At 47.1% G+C, this 12135-nt stretch overlaps 1 protein-coding gene across 4 annotated transcripts in view; it reads right to left on the bottom strand.

The window, feature by feature from the left end:
- HIVEP2 (HIVEP zinc finger 2) overlaps positions 1–3243 on the bottom strand; it is a 186210-nt gene extending 182967 nt beyond the window's left edge. For 3 of the 4 annotated variants that reach the window (XM_090040676.1, XM_090040639.1, XM_090040646.1), the window contains exon 1: positions 2661–3243. The gene's annotated coding sequence lies outside the window, so the exon portion shown is untranslated. Of the gene's footprint in view, positions 1–2387; positions 2455–2660 lie in introns of those variants that run through there. The other variant, XM_090040657.1, reaches the window with a different exon arrangement.
- Positions 3244–12135: the final 8892 nt, after the last annotated feature.

Consider the following 12135-nt stretch of genomic DNA (forward strand, 5'->3'; position numbering starts at 1 on the left):
TTCCACTGCCCTTCGAAGAACCAGAACCAGCCAAATTTCAATGGTGAAACCTGCTCCAGCCCAGAAAGAACAGGAATGGGTTAAAAACTGGGTTTGAATTACAGGAGAACCAGGGAGGTGGGGACATAAGAGACAAGACCTCCCCCTGTAAGCTTTGAAAATCATAACCTGGGGAGTCCGAATTCAAGGGGATTTTATTAGGTTATTGTGATGGGCAGCCCAATTGCTTGTTTGTGAACCTCCACAAGAGCCAAAGTGTAATTCAAATGCTGGTTAAAAAAAATGTTTCTAATAAAAGGTCAGTTCCCATTAGTTTCATTTAAATGGTACCTCAAAAATCCCTGCAAATTGTTTTGAGAGTCATAATTTTAGTCCATGTTTTATCTGGTTGCTGGCTATGTCAAGACAGCAGCTTAGAAATAAAAACAATATTCTGCATATTCATGAAATGGGGGTTTTAGTGGCTTAAGAGTCAGAGCTTTAATATTAAAAAAGAAAAGCCCAAAACAGTTGAAGCCTTTAGGTGAGGGCAACAGTGATTGGGATTCTAGCTGCATATAGGACCCATCAAGAAGGCGGCTCTGCAAAGCAGCACTGTCATGAAAATATTGGGAAGAGAAAGGGCCTTGAGCCTCCCTAAATGGGACTCTTCATTATATCAGTTGGACAAAATGACACAATTTGGAGAATGATGGATTGGAAGTGCATGGAATCGAGCAGAAAGAAGGGCTCCTTCCTCTCTGCTGCAGGCCCCCAGGCATCAAAGCGGGGTGATGCCATGCCCTGGCGAGGAGGGAGAGGGGCATGTCCGGGAAACACTTGGGGAAGGGGAAAGACCTGCAGCCGGCCTGGGGGAAGCACTCTCGAGCCAGGCTGCAACCTGGGATTTCCCCTTCCCATCTGATTTTCCCATCATCCCCGAGGCACTAGAGGCCAAGGCGACCTGGGGAAAGCAGCCTTCCTTCCCGCCCCCCCCCCCCGCGGACAACCCCTGCAGGGCAGCAGCCGGCCGTCCCCGCGGGGCTGGGCGCGGGGGCACGAGCCCGGCTGCTGGGGGGGGGGGGGGTCGGTGTTACATAACCCAAGGGAGGCAGCCACCTCTTATATAACGCACTCGCTCCGGCAAAGGGGAAGCCGGGCTGGGAGGGAGGGCCGGAGCCTCCCCCATCCCCCGCGCGGACAGACGAGCCGGGCTCCCCGGGGAGGGAGCGGCTCGGCTTCCAGGGGGCAGCACATCTGCTCCGGCGGCAGCGGCGCAGCCCCTCGGTCACCCCCTTCCCCGGCCTGCTCCACGTCATGGAACATTCCCGGAACGGGCCAGGGCCCGCCCCCGGCACCGACACGCTCAACACACTCATGCATCTACCTCCGTGCGCGCGCACACGCATGTACCTACCCCCCACACACTCACACTCATGCACATACCCCCCTGCACACACACACACGCAGGTATCTACCCCCCACACGTACCCACTTATGCACATGTGTCTAACACATACACACACCCTCATGTATGCACACACATTCATGTCTATCCCATGCGCGCACACATGTATCTACCACACACACACTCGTGCATCTACCCCCACACTCACGTCTCTACCCCCATGCACACACGCATGTATCTACCCCCCACACACTCAGGTATTAACCCCCCACACTCACACTCATGTGTGTACCACACACGCGTAAGTCTCCACCGCCCCCACATAACCCTGCCCCCCTCACCGCCCTCCCCCCCTCTCCCCTCCCAGCCCACGCGCCCCAGCGCAAATCAGCAGCCAGAGTCACCTCCAGGCTCCATCCGTGCCACCTCCCACAAGTGCCCCCACCCCGGTGCCACTGCATGCCAGCAGCCACCCCCGTGCAGCTCAACCCCTGCACAGGCGTCTGCAAGTGTCTGGCTTCCCCCCCCCACCCCTTTCACCCGCTCCCCACACACTCAGTGTCCCTACAGTGTCTCACACACACACACTATATGATCACACACGCATCCACTCTCTACAGGATCACACATACACCAAGTCCCTACAGGGACACACATACACACACCCTTTATTCCCGCACTAGGCGCCCAGTACGGGGCCCAGGCCCGCAGCCGCCCCCGCCCCCCATTATAGCCCCGCACATTCCTGTCCCCGGCGCAGATTACGCAAGCCCCTCGCTCCTCGTCTGCATACACTTACATGCTGGGTATTCCCCACATTTCCTAAAAGCCTGCCACTAACAAAGACCTTCCCCAGCCTTTCCAAAATTGAGGGGGGAGGGGGGGCAGGCACACGCAGTCCCCAGCTCCCCGGGGAGACCGGGGCTGATTCAAACAACAACCCACAACTCTCCCAGAGATGCCCTGCCAGGCTGATCCCCCACCCCCTTCCCCCATCTACCTCCGCAGCCCCAGGGCTGAGCAGCAAGTTGCGAACAGATCCCCTTGCAAGTTGAAGGCGCAGGGTGATTTCCTGCCCCCCCCCAACTTGACAAGTACTTTCCCCTGCTCCAGTGACATACTGCATCCCCCCGCCCCCCATCGCCATTCCAAGAGGGTCTCCCCCCACCTCCCAGAGGTTGTCAGCTGGTGTCCATGACAGGGGACAGGGAGGGGAGGGGAGGGGAAGGGAGGGGGAGCAGGGGAGATCCTTGCTGGAGCAGCTGCTGCTCACCTGGGAAGCCAGCGAGGAGGGAGGAGGAAAGCCCTGCTGGTGCCCTTGTTGTGGTGCTGGTTGTTGATCCCGCCGTGGGCGCTCTGCTGCGGGCTCCTAAGGTTGTGCCCGTGGCGAGGTGGCTCGTACGGAAGGGCAGATAGCGATATTCCAGCAGCCAAGGGGCGTCTGTTTCATGTGGGTCCCTCTAGATCATTGCTCGCTCTCTCGCTCGCTCTCTCTTGCCTTTCTAAATGGTGAGGTTTTGTTTGGTTTGATTTTTTTTTTCTCTAAGGGAGACACAGAGGCCCGGAGAGCCGCAGTTTTCCTCTTTTTTTTTTTCTTTTTTTTTCCCCTCTGCTGGAGGGAGCCTCTCTGATCTGCAGACAGACTGGGTTATTCCTGGCACCACTTCCCAGAACAGAAGTTACAAGGAGAAGAGAGAGAGAGGGAGGGGGGGGGAGAGCTCAGCCAGTGATGTCATCGGATCCCCCAGCGCGTCCCGGGGAGGGAGGGAGGCTGAACCAGCAGATCCAGTTCTGAAGAATGATGGGCTGGTTGGTGTGTGAGTGAGTGAGTGTGTGTGTGTGTGTGTGTGTGTGTGAGGGGGGGAGAGAGCGAGAGAGAGAGAGAGAGAGAGAGAGAGAGAGAAGTGCACTGTGCGGGGGGGGGGAGGGAGGAGGAGGCAGGGCTTCTGAGTGCAAAGCAGCAGCCTCTCCCAGCCAGAGGAGATCTCTGTTCCCCCCCTCCCCCTCCTTTGAAAAGGGAACTCCCAGGAGAGCCAGTCTCAACTTGCCATGCAAAAGTTGTGCGTCTTCCCAGCTTGAGAATTTCCTTTAAGGATGTGGGATCCTCCTTCCCCTCCCCCCCGACCTCCTTTCCTTTTGCCTGGTCAAGATCACGTTGTGTCAGGAAGAACAAAATAATCGTGGAGCCCCTTCCGCTGCCTGCCTAGGGAGAGCGTTTCAACCTGCTGCCTTGCGGTTTCCAAGGCATTCATTCGCCTCTAACGTGTGTCATGCACTGCGTAGTTTCAATCATGGGTGGCTTTGTCCTCCCTCCCAACAAGAAGGGGGAGCAGTAGGGCTCCCAGCGGCTCCTCCGGGCTCTTCCAAAAAGGGGGGTTTGCCATCTGTCAGCAAAGAGCCCCCGGGGACCCGGGTGTGTGCAAAACAAGTGAATATCATGCCATTTGCAGTCGCAGGGCTCCTGGCTGTATAGACAGGCAGTCAGGTGACATCCCTCTTGAAGAGCACTGACTGGATGCATGCACTGAGCTACTATCGCAGTGTTTCTTTTCCAGGCTGCTGTTCCCAATCCAGACGCCTGCAGCAGACAGTGTAATTGCAGTGACTGGACAAATGCCCCTCAAACTTGTGCCCAATATGGTCTCTTTGCTTTGCAATTAGCTTACATGGGGACCCTGGCAGCCAATGAGCATTCAAAACGTTTTATACCCGTGGCTGTTTCTCTCTGTTCTGGGGAGAGAGAGAGAGAGAGAGATAAAGGGCGGGGATATTCTGCAACAGAATATCTGTGCCTGTGTTTTCTTAGTATAGTTTCTCCCCAGCAAACAAATAACCAAGGGAAATGATTCCATCTTTGCACTATCTAAAGCAAAGAAGTTATTTTTTATGCTGGTCCTCCTCTTTCATAAAATTATAAAGAAAAAAGTCTTTGGCGTTCAGACTCAGTAGTTAAACAGGAAGAGAATGTCAAGATAAAAATAGATTTTAATGGAAGTCCTTACCTGTGTTGTTAATAGAAACCTTCTGATAACCGGAATCAGATGCCTTTGTGAGAGGTAAGGATTTTTGTGGGTGATATCTTTTAATGGACCAACAATACAGTTGGTCCAATAAAAGATAACACCCACATTTATTTTGTCACCATTTGTGCATGTTTGGTGACACGTGTTGCTCAGAGAAAAGCTAATTTGGCTGTAGTTTCACTTGGTTTCTAGGCACTTTGAGTCAATTTTACTTCCTGATTCTCTGGCACCAGCACAATGGTGGTGTTGTTTGGTTTCCCTGTGCCTTGGGGAAGTGTTTATTTACTAAGTATGGCTCATTTTAATTTTGAACTAGAAAGCTTCTCCATTTCTATACTGTTTTGGAAAACTTTTAACAAGAAATTAGGCTTGGACTATGGTAATTTGACACTGCATTACTGCCAACTTGCAGTTTTATCGCAAATTTTGAATTGGCGTTTCATATAAGCTCCAGCTCTTGGACCTGTAAGATTACATGAAAATTTAAACTTTAATTTGAAAAAGAGAAAGAAAGAAGACAGTATATGTGTGAAACCTGAAGACAGTATTGCTAGGAACTAAATTTAAACAAACCAAAAATTATTATTTTTGTTAGTTCAGTGTCATATTTTTCATGTCAGTTTCATTATTTTTGAGACCTGGTTCACAATATTTGAATATTTTGGACTGGCAATAATATGACAGAATCTCTTAATTCACATTGTAATGTTTTACCCTCTTAGGGTCTGATCCAAATTGACCACATTAGCCTTTGTATCAGGTACAAAGGGCCTGGAGCAGCGGGTTCTCAGTGGACCTCATCTTGTTACTCCAGATGCCTTACATGATTATGACCCATAATTTTACAATGGCAGAATTATCTTTACTTTGTAAATGAATTATGAACAGGCCTCCACCCTGTATTTGGAGGGCTTAACCCTTTAAAGGAGTGGACCAAAAGCTAACAAAGAATTAAGTACTCCCTGCTTTGTTGTGTTTGCATATTCTTCTTATTTTGTTTTTCAAGTTTTCAGTACAAACTGTATTATAACTGTCTTTCCTCTTTCTGAATGTTTTCTGGATACCTTTATTTTGTCCAGCTGAAGATCTTGAACTTGACCTGGAGGTACTGATCCAGCCAAAGCCAAATTACGCCACTTTGAACCTCACCTGAGTCATATTTGACAGAGTTTGGTTTAAACTGAGATTGCCCCCATCCTGCCCACTGTCATAGTAACCACATTTACCTTGACTTTTCCCATCCTACTTCACCAAGGACTGCTGCCAGTGTCTTGGCAGGGCCTCCTAGGAAGTAGTGTGCTCCTGACCTAGGGATCTGACACTCTTGCTCCTCTCCTGGTGCTCGCAGCATTTCAAAAGTTCATTTTCTTTCTCCCTGAAAATAGGTCTGATTGAGTACTTCAGTAATAAGTGAGGCCCAAAATCATCTTAAAGAAAGAAATGTTCATTCAAAAATGACTGAGTGAACTGTAAGTGTTCTCAGTAATAGCTTCACAAAAGAAGGGAAACTCAGTTACTGTTAATGACATCGAAAGAAGTCTCACTTTGTATCCTCCTCTTGAGGTGATCTCCCTGTAGCATCTGAATCAGAGCCCTCTGAAATTCTCTGTAGTGTCTGATTCTGCAAGGTATATTAATAATGTATATAAGGTATATTAATAATGTTAAACACAGTAAGGGTCCTATGGGAGAGACTAAGGTTATCTCTGAGCTTAGAGACTTTAGACTTCGGTTCTAAAATGTTCTCCTTCAGCTCAGCCCCCAAAGAAGGTTTTGACAGGCTGAACAACTTGAATTTGGGAATGATCCCTTTAGGCAGAGAGGTGTCAGTTGTACCCAAATGCTTCGTTCCACATACGGGAGCTTTTTCTGCCTCCTCTGCAAAGCTTGTATGAGGTGAGAGCCTATCAGACCATTATTGTGGGTAGGGGCTGTGGCAGTTTTGGTGTTTTTCTAAACTACTGCCTGTAGTTCTATTCAGAGGTAGCAAGAAGTGCCTGAATCACCAAATCATCTACAATCACTCATCTACCCTGGCTGCCACAAAAAAAATGGCTTAATAGTGTCATCCCTACAGCATGGTCTGTTTCCAAACAAAACTTTGGTTTTAACTAAGTTCAAAACTAGAAGCAGGAGCATTCCAAAGGGTGAGATTTCCAACTGTGACAAGTATAAATTTCACTGACTCACTAGGATCATTCCTTCTTGTCTGTCCAGAAAGCACCTAGTAGCACATCATACCTGCTGATATAAATAAATACAGTGAATGATAATAATACATGAAGGGGTGGCACACAATTTACTAAACACAGTCACTTGTTTTAAAATCTGATTGGCTCCACAAGCATATACATTTGTCAGTTTTGAAAACTACTGTTGCTCCCACAACCACATAATAGAAAATAGTCAGTTATTTTTCTTCATACCTTCTACTGAGTTGAAATGTTAAACAACTCTTTTGAAAATTACAAACAGTTTTAAAACAATACATTCATTCACTGGGAATAATTTGTTGTTCTCTGCCTCTCTACCCTGTCCACTTGAGAATCAGCCTACTTCCTCATGAAGTTATTACAGAAATAGTGGGACTTCAGCAATCTCTCTATCTGTAAAAACAAACCTGACAATATTTATCTGGTTTGGCAGGGTTAGTGTGAGGCTAAATTTATTCAAATGTATAAAGCTTTCTGACAGTCTCAAAAGGGAGAGATGCAAATTAATAGTAGTGTTATTAATTATCATCATCATTGTAGCAGAAGAAGAAAGAATTGGAGGAATAATATGATTGCTCCATTAATTGTGCTCTTATGGACTGGATAGTTTAGAAAACTGGTAATGGAATGTTAAACCTTTCATTCACAAGAATCCAGGTGTATGAACAAATGTTAATTGAAACGCTTGCTGTTAATATCATTTGTGTTTATACTTCTTTTTTCTTTCAATTGAGTGCACATTTGGGTGTGTCATGCCCTCATTCTTTTTCTACCTGCTACATAGTTCATCAGACTCTGCCTCTAGAAATTCAGTGCAAACAAATGCAAGGTGCTACACATGGAGAAGAATAATCAAAAACACAAATATAAAATTGTTGACACCTGGCTTCATGGCAGCATTATGGAAAAGAATCTGGGAGTCTTGGTAGATCACAGACTCAATATGAGTCTGCAATGTGATGCAGCTACCAAAAGGTAAATGTGGTTTTGGGATGCATCAATAGAAGCCTCAGATGAAAGACATGGCACGGTCTTGCACCTGAAGCCTCTCTACTCAGCACTGGTTAGACCTCATCTGGAGTACTATGTGCAGTTCTGGACTTCATATATTTTAAAGTATGTGGAGAAGTTAGAGAGGGTCCAGAGGTGGGCAACCAAGATGATAAAGGGCTTGGAAAGCAAGTCATATGAGGAGAGGCTGAAGGAGCTAGGCATGTTCAGCTTATGGAAAACACACTTACAGGGGGACAAGATAGCAGCCTTCAAATACTTGAAGGGCTGCCATAAAAAAGAGGCAAAACAGCCTTTCTGTCTTGCTGCAGAGAGGAGGGTACAGACCAAGGGCTTGAAATTTCAGCAAAGTAAGTTTAGACTGGATATCAGGAAAAACCTCACTGTTAGAACAGTGAGGCAGTGGAACAGACTGCCTAGAGAAATTGTGGACTCTCCATCACTGGAGGTGTTCAAGAAGTTGGACAGTCACTGGTCAGGGATGATTTAGGTGTACCTATGCCTATGTTTTACTATGGGTATTTCTCATGCTTCAGGGCTTTGCTGGCTGCCTCTGCCCTTCCTTTCTGCTACATGTGTTTGGGTGTTTTTAAGCCTACCTTAGAGGCCTTCAGTGTTAACTACAGCCAAGGCTGGAGAGTTTGACTGGGATGTGCCAATGTTCCTGCTGGGACCAAAGCCTGAGGTTCCTGGCTAAGGGGTCTTGCCCCTCCACTGAGGGCCAAATCTTTACCCCATTTGGGGTCAGGAAAGAATTTTACCCCATGGTCAGATTGGTATGAACTGTGGGGGGCAGGGTTGTCTTCTACTGCAGCAGGGGGCATGACCCTCTACCTGGGATGCCTTGAGGATATATTGACATCTTTGTATAGGAGCAGGACATTGATTGACATGATTCCCATGCTTTACCTGTGGCAGGTTAGGGTTTTATGTCAGGGTTGACAGTAGTCTTACGTGGAATTTAAATTATGGACTAGATAGGGATAATCCTGCCTCAGGCAGGAGGTTGGACTAGATGATCTCCAGAGGTCTTTTCCGGTCCTACTTTTTATCTATGGCTTTTATAACTACTGGCTCAGATAGAAAGAATATTTTTGTTTATATAAACACCTAATCTTTTTATTAAACTTCCTAAACTCATGTCCTTGGGGATACTTGTAGCAATCAGTTATTTATTCTGTTTTGTAAAATGCTACTCTTATTAGTTTTAAATTTGTTGCTTTTAGTTTGATTGAGTGCTGCTTTGCTTTTGTAGCATAATGAAAGGTAAAGAAGAGGTCCAGTCCCTATACCATTCATTATTTTACACAGCTCTCATATCCACACTTACCTGTCATTTCTCTTCTATAAATAAGACTAATCTTTCCTCATATAAGTTTTTTCATGACTCTTCCACAGAACATGATGAAGTCACAATGAAACAGTTCTTTATTCAAGACACTACATCAAGTTCATACAAATATCAAATAAGGTGAAAAACCCCAAAAGCTGAAGGTGTTTAGCTTTCAACAGTATAAAAAACCTGGAGGAGGCAATAGTAGAAAGGGTGTGCTATTTGCCTGGCAAAAAATTAATGGAATCATTTTCTTGAGGAAATGTTTATTTGAAACACTGAGCTTTCCATTGAAAAATGAATTTCTGTCTTTAAAACATTTCCAGGGGAAGAATGAACTGGTTCTGTATAAATATATACTTGATAGTAACACACCACCATTTGACGTGGCAACTAGGAACAAAATGAAAGGGCAATTTTATGCAATTGTAATTATTTTTAAGAAGAATTATTTTTAAAATGACTGAGAAGTCATTTTTAAGGCCCACAAATCCTGGAAAAGATTTTGGAAAAAAATTATTTTTATTCTTCATTTTTCACAGCTAATTTGAAAGCTGCCTAAGAGAATACATCACCTGCTGGAATTCACCATCCAGCCCAAGGTGGCAAAGGCCTGCAGCAAGGCAGCAGCCCTAGATTTCAGGAGGGTGGACTTCAATGACCTAAGGAGAATAGTCGGGGAAGCACTGAGGTCCCAGAGGGGAGGGGAGCCAGGTGTCCAAGAAGAGTGGTCACTCCTTAAGGAGACGATCCTCCAAGCCCAAAGGGAGGTAATCCCAACAAGGATCAAAGGGAGCAGGAGGGCACAAAAGCCCCCCATGGCTCACCAAAATTATCCGGGAATGTCTCCTAGCTAAAAGGGAGGCGTACACCCAATGGAAAGGAGGGGCCATCACTAGGGAGGACTATACTGGGGTTGCTCAGGGAAGCAGGGGGTGGTCAGGAAGGCCAAGGCAGAGATGGAACTGGGACTAGCTACCCAGATCAAGGGCAACAAGAAGTCCTTTTTTAAATACATAGGGGGCAAAAAGAAGGTACTGGGTAATGTGGGGCCCCTGCAAATCATGCTAGGAAATCTGGTCGTCATACCAGACGACAAAGCTAACCTATTTAACGGCTTCTTTGCCTCCATTTTCCTGAACAAGGACCGGATCATCCTCCCCACCAGCACACCCTGAGGCCCTAGAGGAGGCGCACCTATGCCAAGGGTCAGTGAGGATCTAGTCAGGGAGTTTCTGGAGGGATGTATTTAAATCAGCTGGTCCTGACGATCTCCACCCCAGAGTGCTGAGGGAATTAGCTGAGGTCATTGTAGGACCCCTGGAACGGCTTTACGAGCACTCATGGTGCTCTGGTGTGGTGCCAGAGGACTGGAAGAAGGCTGACATGGTTCCCATCTTCAAAAAAGGGAGGAAGGAGGACCCAGGAAACTACAGGCCAGTTAGTCTTACCTCAATCCTGGGTAAGCTTTTTGAGAGAATTATCCTGGCACATGTCCACGAGGGGCCAGTGGGGGAGGTTATGCTTAGGGGCAACAAACACGGGTTCATTAGAGGCAGGTCCTGTCAGACCAACCTGGTGCCCTTCCATGACCAGGTCACCAAATCCTTAGATGCAGGGGTAGCAGTGGACGTAGTCTTTCTGGAATTTAGGAAAGCCTTCGACACTGTCTCTCACCCCATCCTCATTAAAAAACTGGGGGACTGTGGTATTGACATCTACACAGCCAAATGGTTCACTAACTGGCTGGAGGGCTGCACCCAGAGAGTGGTGATGGATGGGTCATTTTCGACCTCGAGGGATGTGGGCAGTGGGATCCCGCAAGGCTCGGTCCTCAGGCCCGCACTGTTCAACATCTTCATCAGTGACTTGGACAAGGCGGTAAAAAGCACCCTGTTCAAATTTTCTGAAGACACTAAGATGTGGGGGGATGTGGGCATGCTAGAAGGGAGGAATAGGCGGCAATCAGACCTAGACAGGTTACAGGGGTGAGCGGATGAGAATAGGATGGGATTCAACAGTGACAAGTGCAAGCTGATGCACCTGGGGAGGAAGAACCAGCACCATACCTACAGGCTGGGGAACTCCCTTCTTGCCAGTGCAGAGGCAGAAAAGGATCTTGGAGTCATCATTGATGCCAAACTGAACATGGGCTGGCAGTGTGAGGATGCAGTCAGGAAGGCGAACCACACCTTGTCATGCATCTACAGATGCATCTCAAGCAGGTCCAAGGAGGTGATCCTCCCCCTCTATGCGGCACTGGTCAGGCCTCAGCTAGAGTACTATTTCCAGTTCTGGGCACCGCACTCCAAGAGGGATGTGGACAACATGGAGAGGGTCCAGAGGAGGGCCACTCGCATGAACAGGAGGCAGCAGGGCAGGCCCTATGAGGAGAGGCTACGGGACCTGAACCTGTTCAGCCTCCACAAGAGAAGGCTGAGGGAGATCTAGTGGCCTGTTACAAACTAGTCAGAGGGGACCAGCAGGCACAGGGGGAGTCCCTGTTCCCCCGAGCTCTACCAGGAGTGACAAGAAATAACGGTCACAAGCTGGCAGAGGGTAAATTCAGATTAGACATCAGGAGGGTCTACTTCACAGTCAGGGTGGCTAAGATCTGGAACCAACTTCCAAGTGAAGTCATGCTGGCTCCTACCCTGGGGGTCTTTAAGAGGAGGCTAGACAGTCACCTTGCTGGGGTCATTTGACCCCAGTACTCTTTCCTGCCATGGCAGGGGGTCGGACTAGATGATCTGCTCAGGTCCTTTCCGACCCTACAGACTATGAACTATGAAACTATGAATACACAATGCCACCTGCAAACTTTGCCATGCCATTAAGTGTTCTTCTAATTTAAGATAAATGAACCCCTTAAGTGCTACCTCCAGCTTGTCTTTGATCATAAATTTTAATATCAGAATCATGTTTATATTTTTTTTTAATTCTTGCTTTTAGGCATTTAAAAATACTTTCCTTTGTCAACAACCACAATATGCTAGCTAGTAGGCATAGGTTACTTCTCCATCTTTCTTTAATGAAATAGCTCTTATATTTATTTTAGCATAGTGTATTCAATCAATTTTTCAGCTTTTCTTAGAACAGATGAAGAGCTTGCCATAGGCATGGTATGATTTAACAGCATCTGAGTTACTTAACTTGAACAATTAAATT

Source organism: Crocodylus siamensis, chromosome 1, assembly GCF_052110815.1.
Source record: "Crocodylus siamensis isolate JL-2025a chromosome 1, ASM5211081v1, whole genome shotgun sequence".
Taxonomy (NCBI): Eukaryota; Metazoa; Chordata; order Crocodylia; family Crocodylidae; genus Crocodylus; species Crocodylus siamensis.